General features: G+C 43.5%; 1 protein-coding gene across 4 annotated transcripts in view; it reads right to left on the bottom strand.

The window, feature by feature from the left end:
- The window catches only part of LOC138959319 (ankyrin repeat and fibronectin type-III domain-containing protein 1-like), a 167464-nt gene that overhangs the window by 66239 nt on the left and 78725 nt on the right, over positions 1-22500 (bottom strand). The window contains exon 1 of one of the 4 annotated variants that reach the window (XM_070330747.1): positions 20462-21137. The exons of 2 other annotated variants lie outside the window; for them this stretch is intronic. The gene's annotated coding sequence lies outside the window, so the exon portion shown is untranslated. Of the gene's footprint in view, positions 1-14206; positions 14488-20461; positions 21138-22500 lie in introns of those variants that run through there. One more of the 4 variants, XM_070330746.1, reaches the window with a different exon arrangement.

The following is a 22500-nucleotide window of genomic DNA, read 5'->3' on the forward strand; positions in this document are numbered from 1 at the left end:
TGTGCCCAAGTGGAGGGATTGCCAAATCCCTTGTAACAGTTTGGGAAGATCTGAGATGGCAAGCACAGCTGTTTGCACGGGAATGACTGTGCCTTGAAACAGGGAAGATATTACAGGGAGTCCCTCTCTTGTTATCACTGTTAAAACAGTCACTGCATGGTAAGCCAGTAACCCAACAAAGTCTGGCATCTGTCGAATGAATTGATAAATTTTCTGTCGAAAAAAAATCAAGTACACCGACATCCACTATAATTAATTATGTCGTCAAGATGTATCCAATCTGTCATTGTACCTCCTCAAGCTTCGATCTGTGCTTTTGCAAAAAAAAGATAGTCTTTGCTTTTTCCTTTCTTTCCCTCTTTTATTTTGATCGACCTTTCTTTAATATATTTCTCCCTTGTCTATTTCTGTTATGTCCTAATTGGAGTAAGAAATGCGCAACATTTGTAGCCTCTCATAGCGCTGTAAACGTTCCTTCTTTTCACACGCCGCAAGGTAAGAAAATACGAAGCAACATCGCCAGATTTGAGCCACTTGCGTTGCAACAAGCATTTGGAGTGTTTTGGAATGTAATCAGGAAATATGATCTATCAACACACGTTCAATGCACGGGCAAACAGGCGTGTGTTGATACAAGGATTGGCAGATGTACTTAGCCCAGACAAAACAGCGTCGGGCGAAACCAACACCCATTTTACAAGGTGGGACATGTCGATGCTTCGCCAAAACAGCTTCACCAAAACAAACGTAGCCAAGCACAACGCGGGCTATTATTAGTTCTTCTTCTTCCACCAAGGAACAAAGCATAAACAATCTAGTCGCGTAAAGCGACATGAAACTATTCAGTCAAAATTGAAAATGAGCACACTGGATCATTCTCCGTCAAGACAAGTAAGTTCAGGGCAGATCGAGTTCCATCGTTAGTGGCTGTGTGTATGACTGTCTGTTTGAATGTAGGGTATGAACGAAAAATGTTGATTGTCAGCTTACATTTTTCATACACACTTTCAGATATTTTCTGTTCTTTTAGAATATGCAATACACGTTTGAAGGGATCGGAGTAAAAATGAATTTGTTTCTTACATAGGTAAGTTCATCACGCTTCTTGACGAAATTAACGTGAGCCAAAATAAAAGTGGGATGATTTTCCGAAAATGTCTCGCTCGGGCCACTCAAAAACCCGAGTATTAGTTTTCACAGCAAGCAAAAATGCAACGGGGAAAAAAAATCAGGTAAATGCGAACAAAGGAAGAGAGCTTTTATTGATGTAAATATTTCTTGTGAGATGGCCATTCGCGTGTACGTGCGTTCGTGTCTGTCTATGAATGTGTGTGTGCATGTTTGTGTGTCCGTGAGTGTGTATGTGTGACTGCGTGTCAGTTTGACAGTACACGCACGTGCGGTTGCAACACTTAAAACAACAAAGACCGCAAAATATATTAAGCCATGTGACCTGTTTCTTCCGTCGTCCACAGCGTGAAAAGGAAAAAGAACAACCACGGTGGAGTACAAAGAATGGGAAGCACGTGCACACGCTGAGTAATCCTCCAACAATCCGCTATTAATCTGAAGGAAATGCTTCACACACAGGTCTGCCTCCCACCATCACACCACATTTAGCAAACGTTTCCTTTTTACATTTAGTCAAGTTTTGACTAAATGTTTTAACATAGAGGGGGAATCGAGACGAGGGTCGTGGTGTATGTGTGTGTGTGTGTGTGTGTGTGTCACTGTGTGTGTGTGTGTGTGTGTCACTGTGTGTGTGTGTGTGTGTGTGTGTGTGTGTGTCTGTGTGTCTGTGTCTGTGTGTCTGTCTGTGTGTCTGTCTGTGTGTGCGTGTGTGTGTGTAGAGCGATTCAGAGTAAACTACTGGACCGATCTTTATGAAATTTGACATGAGAGTTCATGGGTATGATATCCCCAGACATTTGTTTTCATTTTTCGGATAAATGTCTTTGATGACGTCATATCCGGCTTTTCGTGAAAGTTGAGGCGGCACTGTCACGCTCTCATTTTTCAACCAAATTGGTTGAAAGTTTGGTCAAGTAATCTTCGACGAAGCCCGGACTTTGGTATTGCATTTCAGCTTGGAGGCTTAAAATTCAATTAATGAGTTTGCTCATTAAAGTTGTCATTAAAATCGATTTTTCGCAAACAGATTTAAAATTGATTGCATCGGATTCTTCATCACATTCTGAATCTAAAAATATATACATATGTCATGTTTACTCTTAAAATGTGATCACAATTAACGAAAATAGATTAATTAGTCTTACGATTAAAATTCAAGAAATCGACCCAAAAATGATTTCATCTTATTCTTTATCATTTCCTGATTCCAAACAGATAGGTTGTATTCAAAACAAGCTCAGAAAGTTAACAATAATATAGAAAAGCGCGCTTTCCTGCTTGGCACAATACGCTACCGCGGTAAACTGGCGTGTCAATATCACTATGTTTTGCACTTGGGAGGTGAGCGATTTCCTTCACGCGGGGATTTAATTTAATTGAGGAAGCTGTAGAGTCTTGGTAAAACAATACAGTGCGTTCAGTTACATTCCGTGAGTTCGACAGCTTGACTAAATGTGGTAATTTCGCCTTACGCGACTTGTTTTCTTTGTGACACGTTATCATCACAGTCGTTGTGTCGTGTTCTGTAAAAAAAAAATTAAAAAAAATAAAAAAATATATATATAATTATATATATATATGTTAGGCAACAAGAAACACGTACGTTTTTATTACTGTAATAGATTAAACTCACGCAGGCGAAACTGACTCGGAAAGCGAACCATCATTATGGTAATCACAATCATCGTCATGGCTGTCGTCGTCATTTTATGCAACACAAGTCATCACACTAAGTGTTCACTTTTGAGCACACTTTCTGGAACCAGTTTTGATTACAATGTGACACATTATATAGTTCTACTACCCAAAGCAGCATTGTGGCCTTGCCAAAGATTGAAAAACATTATAAAATAAGTTTCATTCATCTCATAAAAAGTGTTTGTTTGTCTGTCCATTCGACTCTACTGAAAAGACCTTTGGGTCCATGAGCTTGTCAGTGAATGTTTTGTTCAACCTTTCATTTACTAATCATTCTTGTTGTGGTTTTTTTCTATTACAAAAAACACTGCCTTGCTCGATCGCAGATTTGACCATTTATTATAAGCAATATCAAAGTTCTGGCATTGGCACGAAACTGCTGAAAAATCGGTAGAAGAATCTGGGCCCGGAGGCTGGATGGAGGGTGTTGGGGATGGGGGGGGGGGGCGGGGGTGTCAGGACCAGAGCTATTGAAAAAGAACACGATGTCGTGGTCAACATGTTTAAACAAACGTAAGACGGGCGGAATGTCGTCATGGATAAGACGCCGGCCTCCCATGCGGGAGGTTCATTGTTCGGATCCCGGCCGCGCCTCGGGGGTTAAGGGTGGAGATTTTTCAATCTCCCAGTGCAGTGGACGTGTGTGTGTGTGGGGGGGGGGAGGGGGCGTAGATATATAGACAGGCAGGCATAGACAGGCAAACACGGAAAGAACAGAGAGACAAACCGACAGAACCGACAGACAGAAAGTCACACCTCAAACCTGCGTCCGTAAGCTACGTGCACAGCGGCGTAACAGTCAGCGTCAATAAAAGCGTCAGCATGAATGCACGTCATATTGCATGCATGCGGGTCATTGGGTCTGTCAAGCTTTCTACCATAATTATGTGTGACATATGTTAGACATCCATCATCAAAATCAAAAGTGTCTGAATAGGTTGTTTTATGGAACGACGTGGATATTAGCCATGATGCCCTGCTGAGGAAAAGATAAGTTTATGTTTTGGGGGATTCGAGGGGTGATCCGCAAATTGTGTGCACGTCATTGCGTGAATGTTAACCCAGAGAGATAAGAACTGCCGCTTGCGGGAAAACCCCGGCATCACGAAGATAAGAATTACGGTGTGCAATTGTTTTTATTTTTAAATAAAAATATAAAGAAATAAAAACTACATTTCACTTAATTACCGCGTGGGTGCATGGTTATGGCTTTCACTGAGAGTCTGTGATTTCACAATTGCACGGAGCGCCCTCATTGCATATAGCATACACTCACAGTAATTGGTTCTCTGTGTTGTGCTTTGGGCAAAAGTGTTTTCAATGTTGATCTTTTATTTCTCAGTGGTACTGCCTAATGATGTTTGTGATGTTGTATTGGTTTGTGTGGGGGGGGTGTGCGCGCGCGCGCGTGCGTGTGTTTGTGTGCGTGTGTGTGTGTGTGTGATCACTGCTCACATCAAAAGTCTGCCATAATAGGGACGATTTTTGGGGGGGAGGGTACAATGCAAACATTCTGTGATGCCTGCCTGTTGATGTCCGGACACCATCGCGCACGTGCTCTACCCATATTTACATGGGACAACTTCGAAAATACTTCAGGTACTCCCCCCAAAAAAATCAAAGAATAATGCCGTGCTTAGATATAACCATGGCATATGTATGAAGCACTGCAAGCCGTTCCTTCGATAATTAAAAGCCATTTGTTTCAAGTGCGTCATCGACCAACATCAGCTATTAAAGCAATTTGATTTTGTACTTTTACGTCGCCAACGCCAAGGTCGCTCCGATGTCGCACGAAGTTTAGTCTGATTCGGCGACGTTCTCATCTGATGAACGTGTGCGGGTGGACCTGGCGTAAACTGATAAGAAGCGATCTTGCAACACGTAGTAATAAGGAAACAGAAAGGAGTTGACTGTCGTAGAATTATCTCCATCTCCGACAAGCCTTACTCGTCTCACTCAGCTGATAACATACTTTTGTCAAAAGTTGGGTAATTTGTTGGCTCAGGTTTCACCAGATCGATCATTTGTCCTTGTTTGATCCAATTTTTTCTTCTTTAATTTACTATTTGGGAGGTTATTAGGGGAAGTTTCTTGGCTCAGATTGCTCCATTTTCCGGGGGGGGGGGGTGCAATGCTCCCGGATCCCCCTAGGAGGTTCGAACGCTTCGCGCCCTCAACTAAACGCTTCGCGTCGTCGAATTGTCCCAAAAATAAATTTGGAAAACCCCCCCTTACAAATGATGTGATCCGCCCGTGCATACTGTTGACCTTCTTCGGTGCAGACGACAGAATTTTGGCTTTCAAGATTTCCTATATTTTGGATCAATTTTGGTTGTCGACAACTAAAATGTAAACAAACATTTTTTTTTTTTTTTTGCCAGGGCCATGTTAACACATACAGATTGTATGAAAGGTATTGCCATGTGATGGGAGCGGAATTTTGCCAATTTTGAAAAATCCCCTTTTGCTTGGGGCGCCATTTTCGTTTCCTCGCGTGAATATAAAACGTGGAGTGAGTTCTGACAAAAAGTAACGCATGCTCAGATAATGACACAAAAGTTGAGCTTTCCAAAGCGCATTCTCACAAAGTGATTGACTGGTTTTCCCCAGCTGTACACCACCTTTTATCTATGTGGACACTACAAATGACGCGTTTGACCAGATAAGGAACATACATTGCAGTCAAAGAGTGTACTTAAAACTTGTTCTAGCTCTAAGGATGAGTTTGGTTCACGAGTAACACACACGCGGGTCACAGTCAGTCTGACGGGATAAAGTGTTACCAGACATCTTATCTTTATCCCATGTTTCTCTGTTAGGCGCTCGAGACGGGGGTAGATGGTGGGTGGGGGGGGGGGGTAGAGACAGAGACAGAGACAGTGCATACATTGCAGTCAAAGAGTGTACTTAAACTTGTTCTAACTCTGAGGGTGAGCTTGGTTATTCAACCCTGTAAACTTCCACATCCACGAGTAACACACACGCGTGTCACAGTCAGTCTGACGGAATGAAGTGTTACCAGACATCATCTCCATCCCATGTTTCTCTGTTAGGCCCTCGAAACGGGGGGAGGGGGGAGACAGAGACACAGAGAGACACACAGAGAGACACACAGAGAGAGAGACACAGAGAGATAGGACGCTCTCAAAAGTCTAACAGAGAAAAAGAAGAAATGATATCCCAGCATGGTTGATGATGTCTGTAGGAATAGTGCCTCGGTTAGCAGTCCAGCATATGGTTTAAACAATGTTTTATTTCTATTTACATGTTCGTAAACTTGACATTTGTAAGTACAAAACCAACAACAAGCCTTCAATACACGTTTACAACAACAAATGACGGATTAGATGGCAGACAGGCACGTAAATACCTACAGCACTCAACCAATTGAATATAATCCACATTGGAAAGAAAAAAAAGAAAGGAATAAAACTAACCCGCAGTCATGCATGTCATGATCAAGATTAACAATAACGCAAACGGAGATAATAAAAAAAAGTCGACCAACAAGAACAGTGTGTGGTCAAGGACAATTAGAGATATAAAATATTATGAAATATTTTGAAAGAAAAGGGTTGAAGTTATCACTTGTTCGCCATGTCTTGTTATCAGAATGTGTATTGATTATCAGTTTTAGAACGTGTCCATAAGCAGTCTGCTTGTTAACGTTCTTATCTGTATATCACATGTCTGTAAAGAATGATCTTATTCTTATTCACTATTATTGCGTGTGTCTGCGTCTCATCATAAAAAGTTTGTTCCTATGTATTCCCATTTCGATTATAACCATCTTGCTTAGATCAGGACTAGCTGTAAGAAAGGTCCTACGGACCTAATGCTATCTTTCCTGTAATAAAGTTCAAAGTTCAAAGTTCAAAGTTCAAAGTTCTTAATGTTGTTACTGTATATAACATGTATACAAGAAATTAATAAAAACACGCTTAAACCAATTAGAGATAAATACATCCAGTCACGACAATAACCAACACCTCGTCTGAGTGTAGTGGTGGACCTTCTCTGTCGGCCTACGTCACGCCAATATGGCGGCCACCGTGGTAACGAGTGCGAGATGTGAGAATGGCTCCCTCGACTCGGCCCGATCTCAAACCTCCAGGGCCGTGTGCGATACCATTAGCTGTGTCCATTAGCACTTAAACGTCGGCTAAGCATCGGAACATGATAGTCCTTGGAGGTCCACAACCTATTTTGGGCTAGATTCTTCGTAACATCTCCTTTCTTCTTCTTTTTCTACTTCCTCTTCTTTGTAGCAATAGAAGTCGTTTAGTACAGTCGAACCTGCCCTGGGTAAATAATGAACATTAGCCATGGTGCCCTGCTAAGGAAAAGATAAGTTAATGTTTTGCGGGATTCGAGGGGTGATCCGCAAATTGTGTGCACGTCATTGCGTGAATGTTCACCCAAAAAGATAAGACCTGCTTGCGGGAAAACCCCAAGGTTTGTGCATCACACTCAGCATTTCAAAACTCCCGGGAACAGCACATGGAAGACAGAAATGAAGGACAGATACAGAGCTGTGTATCCGAAGTGACTCCTCCCCCCCCCCGCGCCTCTTCCCATGCAAACGACCCTCCCGGTCGAATGACTGAACCGAACTGAATTGAACTGAACAGTACGCTTGATTGTCAATACTTCATCAAACTGTCATTTAGGATTCATTAAGCATTCTACCGCTGAAAGACCGGCCTTCACATGTCACCCGAGAGGGCTAAACTCTGTGTACCGTATGGACCGATACACAGTGATCACTACTTGTGACTATACTCAGAAGACAGCGACCCTGTCAAATCATCAAACTAGAACCTAAACTCAACAAGAAATTCCTCCGAGGTAGGAAGAACACCCCCGTTAAAGGGAAATAACCTTCTCAGTTGGTGGCAGTGAGAATGGTTATTTCCCTTTGACCATGAATATGTCCCTCTATAAGTCCTTGTATAATTTTAATCCACCAATAACTCCCTAACCGTGTGTTTGACTGGTCCCAATTTTTGTAAGGACCGTCTCAGGAATGTATAGAACCTGTTCACCAAGTTTGGTGACGATCGGTCCGTTCATTCTTGAGATCTATATGCGAACACAAACACACAAACACACAAACACATCGACCGAATCCTATACACACCCCTATACCGGGGGTGTAAATAGACGGGAGGTGAAAGGTCCTCCACGCGTACACGATCGTATCAGCGCTGCAGACCTGTCCAGGCTTTCACGCGGAATAAGAACATTTCTTCAATTGGACGCATACCCAAACTCCACAATGTGACTGCATTTTGTGCACAGCGAACAGTTTGTTGTTTCGTTGTTCAGCATCAACTCAGCAGATTGACAAAGGTACGTCACATTCGAAATTAATTCAACACAAAAATCCCATTCTGGACAGGAATCAGCCAGGCTGTTGCATTTTGGTATGTGTGTAAGTGTCAGGGTGCTCGTATCCCGTGTAAATTCCTCTACAGATCTGTGGTGGTGAATATGATGGCTCGCGCGAGAAGAACTGTGCCTTTAACACGTGTTTTTTTTGCCGGTCAGCAATGCATCAAACCAATGCAAATTTGACCGTCCCTTGATTGCAAACTCCCATGGAATTCAGCGCGTGGCTGTTTAGAGATACGCATCAGCAATGTCGCTATTTTCTGCACAGCAAACCGAGTTGCACTCCCTGATATGATAGTGTGCACCGACTGAACTTTATGATGGAAGCTATATCAATGTTTGGCGCAAACCACAGTCAAAGTTGTTACGCGGTTGCCTCCCTTAGAATTAGCAATACTCTCTCTCTCTCTCTCTCTCTCTCTCTCTCTCTCTCTCTCTCTCTCTCTCTCTCTCTCTCTCTCTCTCTCGCTTCTTCTTCTTCTTGGCCTCTGTCTCTTTTCTCTCTCTCTGATCGTTCTTTCGCATCAGCTCGTTTCAAGCACAGACAGAATCCGTAGAAAAGACTTTTAATTGGAAACACGTAGAGGCTCACTCGGTACAGTCTCAGGAAATATATCGCTTCGGAACATTCGATTCACCCACGGCGAACTGAAGAGTGGAAGGATTTATTTATGGCAGAAAATAGATTTTGAACCGATCGAACCGCCGTTAAGGGGGGGGGGGGGGTCTTTTGACAGCATTAAATTCTTCTCTTCTTTCAAACACTCTGCTATTCTTAAGTTCCTAAACGAAGAAAGCTATTTATATAACATTGTTAACTTCTTTGATGCCTACAGGACTCTGTTTTACTCTCTTCAGTGTGCGCGAACATTGTGATTCGGTCACTGATTGCCGAAAACATTTGCAAAGCCGTATAACTGAATCGTTACGAATGTACAATACAATAAAAAGTTTGCAGAGAGAGAGGGGGGGGGAGAGAGAAAGAGACAGACAGACAGACAGAGACAGACAGACAGAGACAGAGACAGAGAGAGGAACAGACAGGCAGACAGAAAAAAGAGACACACAGAGGAGAGAGACAGAGAGAGAGAGAGAGGAAGAGAGAGAGAGAGAGAGAGAGAAGGACCAAGAAAGAGCGACAAAGAGAGAGAGAGAGAGAGAGAGAGAGAGAGAGAGAGAGAGAGAGAGAGAGAGAGAGAGAGATCAGATCAGATCAGATCAGATCACATACAATTTTATTTACAAGGGTAATGATATAAGCAATACGAGCTTTTTTTTACAGTGAGCCCTCGCCCATCAGGGAAAACATTTAACAACAAAAACAAAACAAACACCCGCAAAATCTACCGGTAACAACACACACACACACACACACACACACACACACACACACTATACTCACAGAACAGAAGGTTGCGGTACGTATGGCCTATCCCTAAAGTCCTGCTTACGTTCACACACTCACATGATTAAAAAAATAAAATCTCATCCAACATACAAGTCTGAACAAGAAAACTTCTGTCATTCAAGGCAAAAACTAAAACAGGGGACATTCGCTGCCGCGCATAGAACTATAATATTCCTGCACAAACATGATAAAATAAATCAGACAAGTAAGCCTGAACAACAAGAAAATACTGTGTTTCCTGGCAGAAATTGAGAGTAAAACAAGGATCAGCCCCTGACACGTTTAGGGACACTGAAAAGGGCCTAGGAGTGCCATGTGCTCTCCCCCTATGATTGCATGGCGAAAACAGAGAGTCACACTTGAATCATCAAACACTACAGCGCCAAGCCTGCACCAGTGCACCACCTCGCTGTAAAGATCTTTAGAGGGGACAGACCGACAGACAGGCAGGTTAGCACAAAGCGTAAAGTCAGTGCGGCCTCTCCGTAATGGGCAGAATATACCTGCGCAGTTTCAGCGGCACAGACGACGCACTGCCGATTATTTTTGCCGCGACAGGGATTATGACCAGTACTTGGCCTGTTTTCCTTTCATCCAACATGTAGCGGGCTCGGATAAACTGCAGTGCGTCGTCGGTCCTGCTGAAGTTACATATATATGTGAGCGGAGCCCCTACACGTCTTGAACAGGTGTCAGAGAGAATGAGGTGGGTATAGAAAGACCGACAGACAGACAGATGGTGACAGACAGACAGACAGATGGAGACAGACAGACAGACAGATGGAGACAGACAGATGGAGACAGACAGATGGAGACAGACAGATGGAGACAGACAGACAGATGGAGACAGACAGATGGTGACAGACAGATGGAGACAGACAGACAGATGGAGACAGACAGACAGATGGAGACAGACAGACAGATGGAGACAGACACACAGATGGAGACAGACAGATGGAGACAGACAGACAGATGGAGACAGACAGATGGAGACAGACACACAGATGGAGACAGACAGATGGAGACAGACACACAGATGGAGACAGACAGATGGAGACAGACACACAGATGGAGACAGACAGATGGAGACAGACAGACAGATGGAGACAGACACACAGATGGAGACAGACACACAGATGGAGACAGACACACAGATGGAGACAGACACACAGATGGAGACAGACAGATGGAGACAGACAGATGGAGACAGACAGACAGATGGAGACAGACAGATGGAGACAGACAGATGGAGACAGACAGACAGATGGAGACAGACAGATGGAGACACACAGATGGAGACAGACACACAGATGGAGACAGACACACAGATGGAGACAGACACACAGATGGAGACAGACAGACAGATGGAGACAGACAGACAGATGGAGACAGACAGATGGAGACAGACAGACAGATGGAGACAGACAGATGGAGGCAGACACACAGATGGAGACAGACAGATGGAGACAGACACACAGATGGAGACAGACAGATGGAGACAGACAGATGGAGACAGACAGATGGAGACAGACACACAGATGGAGACAGACACACAGATGGAGACAGACACACAGATGGAGACAGACACACAGATGGAGACAGACACACAGACACACACGCGCGAAGCGGCTGACAGACAACCCGGCGAATTATCATGAAAATATGCCGCAAGGTCCTGGAGAAGGGGGGAGGGGGGGGGGCGCGAGGCAGTTCAAGCGAAGCATTCAAAGAAAGAAAAGGAGGCAGATTGTGAAAAGGAGAGACAGTCTCCATGATTGATTGTTTGCTAGGTTCCTGATCATTTTAGCGTATCAAACCGGGACATTCATCCCGGGGACACAATGCAGGGAACCTAAGTCATTTCAAATCGATGCTCAGAAATATCGATGAAAAGTGAATGACTTGCCACATTCACTGATAACCGCAAAGAAATCGCAACAGACTGCACTCGCGCGTTCGCTTAAATTCGTGTCCCTATCTTCATCGTTTTATGATGGTATCCTGTTTGATTAAATACAAACTTGTTCAAACCAACTGACTGCACTGACAGGTACATAAAGCGAGGAGACGTCTTGGCGGAGCGTCGCTCGCCCCGCGCGTCTCGTGTGACTGACACGGTCGCACAGCGTGGAGCCTTACAAAGGGGTTCACATGCCACTAACAAACACACACAAACACGGAGACACTCTGAGACCGGGAAAGGAATGATAGAACACGCAAGGACACGTCTCGATTCGCACCTCTCCACCCAAGTACTCCCCCCCTCCCCCGTGTCCTTATCTCTCAAGGTGTAACGGTACCTGAGCATTTTACGTCAATCGCTTCCCTCCGACTCGATTTGCATGACGTTGTTACTTCCCTTTGAAAACGATTGCACGCACGCATGCGAACACACCCCTGTTTAGCCGTCCGTTGCGCGCAAACATACATACATGTAGACGCGTTGCAAGCGGTCGGACGCACACACTGACGCTTTGTAAATCCTGGAGAGGGAGCGCGCACAGACACAAACACACACACACAAACACACACATACACACACTCACACGCGCACACACTCACACACACTCACACACACACACACATACACGCACGCACACACACACAAATCGGACCCTGGCCTTACTACCTCACCCCCACCCCCATCACCACCGCCTTATCTCTCTGAATTAAAGCCAGCATTCAAACAGGTGATGTCAGGAAACTAACTACCTGGCGTTGGGAAAACTTCATTACTCTCGTCTCTTTCTGTCAACGTGCAGATCCCAGTGGGACACACAAACACACTCACGTCCAATTCTGTGACGAATTTCAGGGTCAACACGTAAGAAGGGTGTTTCAAAAGTTGCAGTAACGGCCTCATTTGCAGAGGGGATTCACGGTTTGCTGTTAATAATGCCTTTCCTTCTTTTCACAAGACTGATGGTTTGAATTTGATCCGTCGTACAAAGGTAATATTTTCAATCATTACATTTCGAGAGATCTTTTTGATTTCAGAACCGTGACTTCAGTATCGAATAATGGCTGGTGCATCAGAGAGAAATAGCAATTCTGAAGAACGGAAGTCTCATAATCATTCCATAATTGTGGCCTAAACCACTAGGCTTCTAATGATGTTTTACTTGCAATGTTTTTGATAAATTTGTAAATGCTTATTGGCAATATGTTTAAAGAGATCGCGATCGTCATCAAATTCCTTTGAATATTATTCATTTGTTTATTAGAGTACTGTAACATGTCATCAATTATCTCAATATACAAGTGTCTATACAAGTTTGCTTCGTGTTTCCATACCGGGGGTCTAGGCACAGTCAGGCTTTTATAAAAACATAATTTCAAAGGTCTCTGTGTCGAGACAAATATTGTGTGGTTAAAAAAAAGAAATCTGCGATTGAAGATTGTGAAACCTGCCTTTCGCAATAGGACTTGCGCACATTACTACTAATTATAAGAAACATAATTATGTATAACTCCACATCCTGTTTCTATCGTTAACTACCAGAGTGTGCACGCTATTTCGTCAATCACGTAGGCTGGTCATCCTTTCCACTTTCGGACAGTCGGCCTACACATAATGAACCTCAAAGGCAAAACTATATCGAGCTTAATCAAGCAATAATGAATTAAGCGGGGGCGTACGACTAGGATTGTGGTCCGGAAAAGGAGAGGGTATTCGGGGGGGGGGGGGGGGGGCAGAGACAATCTGTTAACTAGTCTGTGTACACCCACTCAGAGCAATCTCTCACAAGGGATGTACCAGTGTTTGGTAACACGCTGCTGTCCCTGTGTCCCCATGTGTTGTCACGATTGATAGTCAGAACGCACACCTGTAACCTGCACTTCTCAGCGCTATACTGTGTACGGTGAGGGGTACGTATCACGCAGAAATTGCCAAAAACAAATCCACTCTCACAGCGCCACCAATAAATGCAAGCAAGTTATTTTTTCGCTTGGGCTATATGTTGTTGAAAAAAGACAGAAGTAAGCGAACAATTTCTGAAATAAAGGCAACTTGCTAAGAAATGGCTAGAAAAAAATCCACTCTCAGCACCACAAATGCAAGCAAGTTATTTCTTCACAGAAGTAAGCAAGCAATTTCTGAAATAAAGGTAACTTGCTAAGGTAGTGCTGCCCAGATTTTCTTCCAGTGAGTATCAGTTTTCAAGAAGGTCAAGCTGACTGAGTAGTGTTGAAGGCGACACATTTCCAGAGCAATGAACATACGTAGAACATAATACTCTTAGAATGATATGAAAGAACAGTCAAACGGACAACCGAAAAAACAAACAACCAAACAACAAACAAGAACACACACTAAATGTAATTGCAAAAAAAAATTAGCTTAGGCCAATCACCAAACTAAGCTTACAAGCCACTGACTTACAGGTATAGCTGAGTGTAATACTCGACACCGAATAAGACAATCAAATTAAGTTTGATCATCCTTATTGCTCAGAAAAAATATCTTACTATTCGCTTTTTCATAGAATGACGACCATGACGTCAGTTGGAGAAGAAAAGAAAACAGTATAATTCATCTCATTGAATGAAACACACACCGTCTTTACTCACCGGCTAAGGTATCTCTGATTTCATCACCTGGTCTGTTTCATTCAATCAGTATGTAACAATTCCTTCACTTGTCTCCACATCATTGTACGTTCCCGATTGAAAAAAACTAAAACATTTCCTCGTGTTTATAAGTAGTTTTCTTTAAGGAACGCCGTGTCACTGACCACCTCACAACATTTCAAAGAGGAACACCTGGGGCGATTTCTCGCTGTGAACGGAGCCTCGTTTAGGCTTCGAATTAGGCCGGAGAACTACTTCACGCAATTTGCTGTGTGTCTAAAGACAGCAGCCACGCTCGGGTCACAGTGCGCGCGTGCGAGTGCTCTCCCCTTCAATGTCAACACGAGAGTTGTCTGTCCCTTGTGTCAACATGGCTGCGGGATGGTTTGGCCTTCTTGCTGTCTCTCTGTGGCCGGGCTGTCGCGTGCACTTGAAAATCAAACGATCCTGTTCTCGCGGAAATAACAGGGCACTTGGCCAGACAGGGCAGTAGCACTTCTTTGACGACGGGGGTCTAGGTACAGTCGAACCCGCCTTTTACGACCTCCGAAAATCTGAGAAAACTGGGTATATTATATATGAGGGAGTCTCAAAAGGATGGTACATTTACAGAGGTTACAAACAGAATATCTGAAAAAGGAAGGTCTTTAAGGAAAATCTTAAACCAGGGGGTCTTTAAAAAAAAGGGGGGTTTCACTGCATGCCTCTCTCTGTGTTGTCTTTCCCACAGGTTTGTTTGCGATCCCTTATCTACTTGGGCCAGGGTGACGATCGGAATGGTTCGGTTCAGGTCTCCGATAATTGTCGACGTTCGAGTGATTGCCGATACTGAGTGGAGACACTCTATATCTGGTATTGATCTACAGGTATTTGCGTGACATAAGCCTTGAGGAATTCCTCTGTTCGTGCCAGTCTCTCGAGTCTCAAGAATTTGAGAAAATAACAGTCCAAAGCTCTGACTGTTTACATCTGGATTAACCGACTGAGTTACAGGCTTGAGCCCCCTTTGACACACTGCCTTACGAACGGAAAGCTGCATAAATCGGGGGGCTTTTTCAGCTTTACATTGTCGACTTTAATTAATAGTCCAACCACTACAGCCACGAGAACTACATCGACACAGACTTACCAACATCAATCGTCATGACTGATTCATCTCGTTTGAAACTGCCAATTTTATATAAGCACTACAGCCATGTACATGTGCGCAGAGTTACAACATGATAAATCGCCATCCTTTACATCGTTTAACATTACTGATTGATTCCATGGGTTTTAAGACTATATACCGACGATAACAACTTTGACGCAAGAATGACTACTCTAAATCGTCGTGACAAGCACAGTACGAAACAAAACTCACTAATAGAAATATTAAATCCGAGCAACATGTGACCCCGATACGCTTTATGTTACTGAAAAACTGGATTGTAGACAAGAAATGAGGGCTGACCTAAGCAAATCAACTACGATTAGATTACAAAGTGTGTGTGTGTGTGTGTGTGTGTGAAAATGAATGGAGATTTTGTCAAGGCTTTAAGTGTGACAGAGGTCTCCTTTGTACGCTACGACAGAGCGACTCAAGGGGTTAAGGGTCTGTAACAAGCCTACAGTGTGTGGCAACAAAGTGCGTTACTTTAAACAGCTAGAGCACCCTCGCAGTGTACTGTGTTGCCTTTAAAAGGGATATTGTACGCGGCCTCTAGAAGCGCTTTTACAACAACAACACATCACAAAAAGGAGTGCAACAGTGCAAAATAAGTTTAAACAATCTTAAAAAAACAAGAAAGGTAAGTTGTTGGAACGTTTGTTATTGACAAAAAATACGATACATTCACAAATATATCGACCCAGCGGTCTTTTATGTGCACAGACAACACATTAGTTACAAAAACGTATCCTGATGGAAGTTTCAAACAATCTTTAAACTATTCAAATTTTAAATAATCTTGCTGAAAGTCTTCAGATATCCATGTCAAACTGCAAAATCAAATCAGAATGAAAATATTCCACTCTTTACAGAAAGGAGCCAGGCTGTTGGGATTTGATATGTGACCCAGTGGAAGAATGCTGTCATCCTATGTAAAAGCCTGGGAGCATCTGTGTTGATTTACAAGATGGTTTACACGGTGAGGAAAGTACCTTCAAACTCAACGCGCAGGAAGCAGCTATATATAGGCTGTTGAGTTTTAATTTGTGACTAGGTAGACGGAATGCCTTTGCCCCTCGTAATAACCTTGACACATCTGAGTACTGATTTACAAGATGACTTATACATAAAGGAAGGCGCCACTTTGCTGACAATAGCTCTTTAAACACTGGGGCCACTCGTGTTTTGCTGTTTCGCCATTAAAACAACTCTCCCGGCGTTGTCGACTGGCTGTGAATTTAAATGATCTGAGCGACTTACGTTGTAGACTTTCTTCTTCGCTTCCAGTCGATTGCCACTAAGTGGTCCTGCTGTGATGTGTTCCCCCCCCCCCCCCACCACCACCCACCCCCCCCTGTCGCGTTTTAAACAGGGCGAGCTGGATCGTGGTTATCGATCAGTTTTTGAAAAAGGTTTTACCTTGACACGCCTATTTTGTTTCTGTTTTTATCGTTAAAAGAGGAGGAGGTGGTGGTTGTGTGGTAAGTGTGTGTGTGTGTGTGTGTGTGTGTTTGTATGTGTTTGTGTGTGTGTGTGTGTGTGTGTGTGTGTGCGTGTGTGTGTGTGTGTGTGTGTGTGAAATCAGACGGTAGCTTTTAACTCTTTCAACTGACGAATGATGCGTCCCAAAATGACACAAATCTATTTGAATCCCTGGTCAAACAAACAGACAAACATACAGGCAGACACACAGGCAGACACACAGACGGACAGTAACATAGACGAACAGTCACTTGCTTACAAATATGATTGCAAACAGAACAGTACGTGAATCACAACTTTTCAGACCTCGAAAAATCAGGTCTAAATATATATAAAACACTATATCATACAATTTATCGCACATAATCCTGACGTGTTCGTGAACATAATGCATCCGCTTTCAGGTGCAGAATAGAAATGTCCCTCGCTGTAATCACATGCTCGAAAGAACATCTCTTTTTCTTTGAGGCATATTATTAGTGCATGTCCAAATATAATGCTGCTACTGAGGACATTACACCTCAACTTCATGTTGAAAATGGTATCTTCCTACACAAGAGTTATAATCGTCAGAGAGCGAGGTATCTGGAACGAAGGATTGGCATTGAGGTAAAAATATTGTGAGCGGAAGCCAGGGAGTGTCGATTTATAAAGCAATTGTCAAGTATGTCGGTTTTAATGATACTCTTCAATACAAACTTGCGGTGATTGTGTCAAGAAGACGTAGACAAAACGCGGGGGAACGATGATTTTGCCCAACCTAAAAGTTAATGTGCACTGCATCACCCTTTGGGGACAAAACACTGAGTTATTAATATCGCTCAGTGAGACAAAATCGCACCAGCGCAGTCAGTGAAGCGGGGAAGGTAACATATGGGCCATAATTATGAGGGTGTGATCTTTAAGAATTGAAAAAGATAAGCAGCAATGAAGAACATTAATGCATGCACGCATTCTGAAAATCTTGTTATTTTGTTGTCGAGAGCATGTTTGCGTTTTGTATACCAAATCCTGAACCTGTGTAGTCTCAATAAATAAATTAATAGATGAGAAGAAATAAAGAAACGCAGGTTATGGCTGTGTGCTGGAATTTAAGTTACTTCGCAGCTCCAGAACAGCGCCAAGCCGGAGGACGTTGACCATCTCCTTGGATCCATCTCCAGTTGTTTCACTGACATCAAGAACTGGATGACTGAGAACAAGTTGAAGCTGAACAGTGAGAAGACAGAGGCCCTTCTCGTTGGTACAAGACAGAAGATTGCTTCCCTCACTGTGACCGACCTCCAGCTGGATGACGCGACTGTTCCATTCTCCTCTGCTGTCAAGAGCCTTGGCGTCTATCTCGACTCCACTCTCTCCATGCAGACACACATCTCCTTCATCATCAAGACCTGCTTTTTCAACCTACGACACATCGCCTCCATCCGTCGCTACCTCACCCATGACGCCTGTGTCAAGCTGGTTGTCTCCCTCATCTTCAGTCGTCTGGACTACTGCAAATCCCTTCTGGCTGGCCTCCCCCGCCTCATCCATTCATGGCCTACAACGAGTCCAGAACGCTGCTGCCAGACTAACGTTGAGGAAGACGAAGCGAGACCACATCACCCCCCTACTTCGCTCCTTGCACTGACTCCCTGTCAACACCCGAATCTCCTACAAACTGTCCACTCTGGTCTACAAGTGTCTCAACGACTCTGCTCCCGAGTACCTTCAATCCTCCCTGGACCTGTACACCCAGCCCTCCGACCGTCCCCTTCGTTCTGCTGCTGACCCACTCCGCCTTCACATCCCTCGCTCGAAACTCGCATCTGCTGGTCAGCGTGCATTCCCCTCCGCGGGCCCCTCCGTCTGGAACTCCCTGCCGCTTGAGCTTCGCCAGAGTCCCTCTCTTGACGCGTTCAAGAGTAGGTTGAAGACTCAGTTCTTCCCGTAGCTGGCTGTGACTTTCATGTTCGACGTAATGTGTTGTGCCCCAAAAGACATTCTTGTGCTGTGCTCTGTGAGAGGTGTTTTCTTTGTGCTTAATATTATTTTGTTTGGACCTAGCTATTGATGTGTACATTGTTGTTTGTTGTATGTTTATCAGGGTGTGCTAGTGTGTGATAGGGTTCGTGTCCGTCTGTAGATGTTAGTTTCTTTGTTAGTCCTGTGTTGACAACTCTACCCACGGAATACGCGCTATATAAGCTTCCTATTGATTGATTGACTTCGTAGTTGAGGGATTGTAGATGTCTTGCAGAAGGTATGTCTTGCATACCTTCTTCTTCTTCTTCTGCGTTCGTGGGCTGAAACTCCCACGTACACTCGTGTTTTTGCACGAGTGGAATTTTACGTGTATGACCGTTTTTACCCCGCCATTTAGGCAGCCATACGCCGCTTTAGGAGGAAGCATGCTGGCTATTTTCATGTTTCTATAACCCACCGAACTCTGACATGGATTACAGGATCTTTTCCGTGCGCACTTGGTCTTGTGCTTGCGTGTACACACGAAGGGGGATAAGCCACTAGCAGGTCTGCACATAAGTTGACCTGGGAGATCGGAAAAATCTGCACACTTAACCCACCAGGCGGCCGCGGCCGGAATTCGAACCCTCGACCTTCCAATTAAGAGGCCGACGTCTTAATTGCCACAGCGCCCGTCTATCTCTTGCATACCAAATCCTGAACCTCTGTGCTTGCAGTGATTAAAACGACTAAGATTGAAGAGAACAGAGTCGTGCATATACTCTGAAGAATTTTTTTTTGTACTTTGCTGTGCATTGATGGATTGTGTAAGTTTTGCACACAATAACGTAACGTAACGTTTTGTCAATAATTAAACGTTCCAACAACATACCTTTCTTGTTTTTTGATTCACAAAATCCTGAACCAGCGTAAGCGTTCACATTGAATAAATAGATATAGATATACTTATGCAGGTACCGTACTCTGCAAAGACTGCGACAATGTTGTGGATTACCAAATCCTGTTCCAACTTGCTCACAATATAGTATAATACAGAAACCCTGATCGGATAGCCTGTTGACACCACCATTCAGTGCTGGCCGTTTTCTCACGCTCCACTGAATGCCAGTCAAGACAATTATGCGTGAGGAAACCGTGAACTTGTATCCCGTGTGTCACAGTGTAACTAAATTGAGTGTAATATCATTAAGCAGAGCGTGAACCTGACCCGAACTGTTTACAATGTGGGTGAATTTGAAAGTAAATAGATTTGAATAAAATGCAAACAGGTTAGTTCAAACTGCAGATGGAAAAAAATTGTATTACTCTTCACAGATACTAACAAAGGTTAAGCGGTTGACAGATTTTTCACGACGCCGACTCGTACTCTTGAAATATAACAGATGTTGTAATAAAAATTTAAACAGGACAGCTTGAATCATAAAAGATCTGAATCTTGATGGACGGAACCCTTTTTTATACTCCAAAATGACAGCGAGAAGATGCGCAACATCAGTCATACGAATGACAATTTTGATTTACTGTGGGCTCGGCACCAAAAGAAATCAGTAGTAAGAGAATGTTGACATGTTGAGACTGTCAACTCCAAACGGAAACAGTAAACTGTCACGATGCAAGAAGACACATTTGCACTTACTTTTAGCAAAACATTTACTCACCTGGCACTTCCAGAATCGGTCGAGTATTACGTCTGATGACCAAACTTTTCTTTCCTTAAATTCCGCAGCGCACACTTTAACTTCCACTGACTTATGAACTTCGGTTCTTCTTAATCCCAGTCCCACCTGCGAGTGACTGTCGTAGTAAAATTCTCTGAGAGTCACGCCTACCTATATAATGCGTGTCAGCGGCTCCATTATTCTTCTCGTGGAACAATGAACGGGTTTTCCATTAGGTCTTACCGCGGTCGCTCCCCTTTACGGAATAGTGTACATATACTCACTGGCTCTTTCAGTCAAGCACGACATGCGCAAATCACTTAAAAGACCATTAAAGTGACTTATTTCCATCGAGTACAGCTCAGGGAAGACCTGCTCGAAATGGCCACTAACTCTTATGAGCCATCTTCTTCTTCTTCAGTGTTCGATGGTTGTATCGCTAATGGGGCCATCTTCTTCTGCTTCTTCAGTGTTCGATGGTTGTGTCGCTAATGGGGCCATCTTCTACTTCTTCAGTGTTCGATGGTTGTGTCACTAATGGGGCCATCTTCTTCTACTTCAGTGTTCGATGGTTGTGTCACTAATGGGGCCATCTTCTTCTTCTACTTCAGTGTTTGATGGTTGTATCGCTAATGGGGCCATCTTCTTCTACTTCTTCGTCTTCTTCTTCTTCTGCTTCTTCTTCTTCTTCTTCAGTCTTCTTCTTCTTCTGCTTCTTCTTCTTCTACTTCAGTGTTCGATGGTTGTGTCACTAATGGGGCCATCTTCTTCTTCTACTTCAGTGTTTGATGGTTGTATCGCTAATGGGGCAATCTTCTTTTTCTTCTTCAGTGTTCGATGTGTGTATCACTAATGGGGCAATCTTCCTCTTCTTCTTCAATGTTCGATGGTTGTATCACTAATGGGGCAATCTTCTTCTTCTTCTTCAGTGTTCGATGGTTGTATCACTAATGGGGCAATCTTCTTCTTCTTCTTCAGTGTTCGATGGTTGTATCACTAATGGGGCAATCTTCTTCTTCTTCTTCTTCTTCTTCAGTGTTTGATGGTTGTATCACTAATGGGGCAATCTTCTTCTTCTTCTTCAGTGTTTGATGGTTGTATCATTAATGGGGCAATCTTCTTCTGCTTCTTCAGCGTTCGACGGTTGTGTCGCTAATGGGGCAATCAATACTAAATATTAGTCATTCTCTTTTCAACTCAGTGTTCGTATATTACTAAAGCTAGTCCTTAATAGGCCCTTCTAGCATGTAGGATATCAAGCTGAAATCACATCAGACATAACTGATTTTTCGACTTTGTACGGCACAGTGAAACTGCAGGTAAAGGCTCAGACATTCGAAATGATCCCTGGAGTTGAGGTAATCGATACAAATCTGTATGCACCTTTTCAGTGTGGTATTTTCTGTTCACTCTGACCAGTTGAATATAACTTTAGAATATTCAATAGGCAAAGATTAGAGGCGCGTCCCCCGGGTGGTGGATGGGGGAGCCTTCTCTACTAACTTCTGAGAGAAGGTCGCATCACTCTCGATGCCGTGAACCTAATTAGGATCTTATTCTTGTCTCTTCTCTATTTCCGCCTCCCCTAAGCCCTTTCACTTACCTTTTCTAACCCATAAAATTATCCACCTTTTTTCCCCAAAAAATATGGTGAATTCCGAGTTTGTCATGCGTGACCAGGGGATGAGTGGCTGACACCTTAATGCTCAGGGCGTATCTTGTGTAGTTTTGATGGCTTCAAGTAGAAAAGAAGAAAGTGTTTTGGCTAGGTTATAACACACTGGTCGCACTTATAACACATGTTCACCTGCTTAAAAGAGAAGAGGCACCATGGTGCCACGCCTGTGATAATAGTTTTACTGTGATACATAGTTTTACTGTGATACATTTCCTGACTTTGTTTTTTTAAATTGGCTTAATTTAAATTTGTGTAATGTTAAACTTGTGGGGTCCTGATTTGGCCTATATGGTCCGCTGGACCCAAAAAGCAACAGATATCAATCAATCAATCAATCAATAGGCAAAGATTATTCTCGTGA

Source organism: Littorina saxatilis, linkage group LG2 (genome assembly GCF_037325665.1).
Source record: "Littorina saxatilis isolate snail1 linkage group LG2, US_GU_Lsax_2.0, whole genome shotgun sequence".
Classification (NCBI taxonomy): Eukaryota; Metazoa; Mollusca; class Gastropoda; order Littorinimorpha; family Littorinidae; genus Littorina; species Littorina saxatilis.